Here is a 749-nt window from a genome sequence, read left to right as displayed (position 1 = left end):
AATGAGGTAAAGGTGGGGGCCCCCCCCAAAATGGGGGGTGGGGGGGGTGAATGTACAGGTAAAGGTGGTGGTGACCCCCCCCCCCAAAAAAAATAATCAAGGGGGTGTGTCAATAATCAGGTAAAGGTGGTGACCCCCCCCAAAAAAATGAGGTGTGGGGGGGGTCGGTTTACAGGTAAAGGTGGTGACCCCCCCCAAAATTAGGATGGGGGTGTCAATAATCAGGTAAAGGTGGTGACCCCCCCCAAAAAATCAAAGTGGGGGGGTTAATAAAGAGGTTCAGGGGGTGACACCCCCCCAAAAAACAGGTTGGGGGGGTCGATAAACAGGTAAAAGACCCCCCCCCAAAATAAGGTGGAGGGGTTAATAAACAGGTGAAGGTGGTGACCCCCCCAAAATGATGTGGGGGGGTGAATGTACAGGTAAAGGTGGTCACCCCCCCAAAAGAAAATCAAGCTGGGGGGGTTAATAGGCAGTTGAAGGTGGTGACCCCCCCAAAAATCAAAGTGGGGGGGGGTCAAAAACAGGTGAAGGGGGTGACCCCCCCAAAATGAGGTGTGTGGGGGAGCAATGTACAGGTAAAGGTGGTGACCCCCCCAAAAAAATAAAGGTTGGGGGGTCCATAATCAGGTAAAGGTGCTGACCCCCCCCCAAAAATCAAAGTGGGGGGGGTCAGTAAACAGGTGAAGGGGGTGAAACCCCCCCCGCAAAAAATTTAATGGGGGGGCAGTGTACAGGTAAAGGTGGTG

At 53.4% G+C, this 749-nt stretch overlaps 1 long non-coding RNA gene across 1 annotated transcript; it reads left to right on the top strand.

The window, feature by feature from the left end:
* The first annotated feature begins 19 nt into the window (after positions 1-19).
* On the top strand, positions 20-442 carry LOC120510401. The gene is made up of 2 exons (XR_005629469.1): positions 20-58; positions 176-442. It is a non-coding gene; the product is annotated as an uncharacterized LOC120510401 (long non-coding RNA).
* The last annotated feature ends 307 nt before the right edge of the window (positions 443-749 follow it).

This window comes from Passer montanus, unplaced genomic scaffold (assembly GCF_014805655.1).
Source record: "Passer montanus isolate IOZ18808 unplaced genomic scaffold, ASM1480565v1 scaffold575, whole genome shotgun sequence".
Classification (NCBI taxonomy): domain Eukaryota; kingdom Metazoa; phylum Chordata; class Aves; order Passeriformes; family Passeridae; genus Passer; species Passer montanus.
The sequence above is the reverse complement of the archived record's forward strand: the minus strand, read 5'-3'. Positions and strand labels throughout refer to the sequence as shown.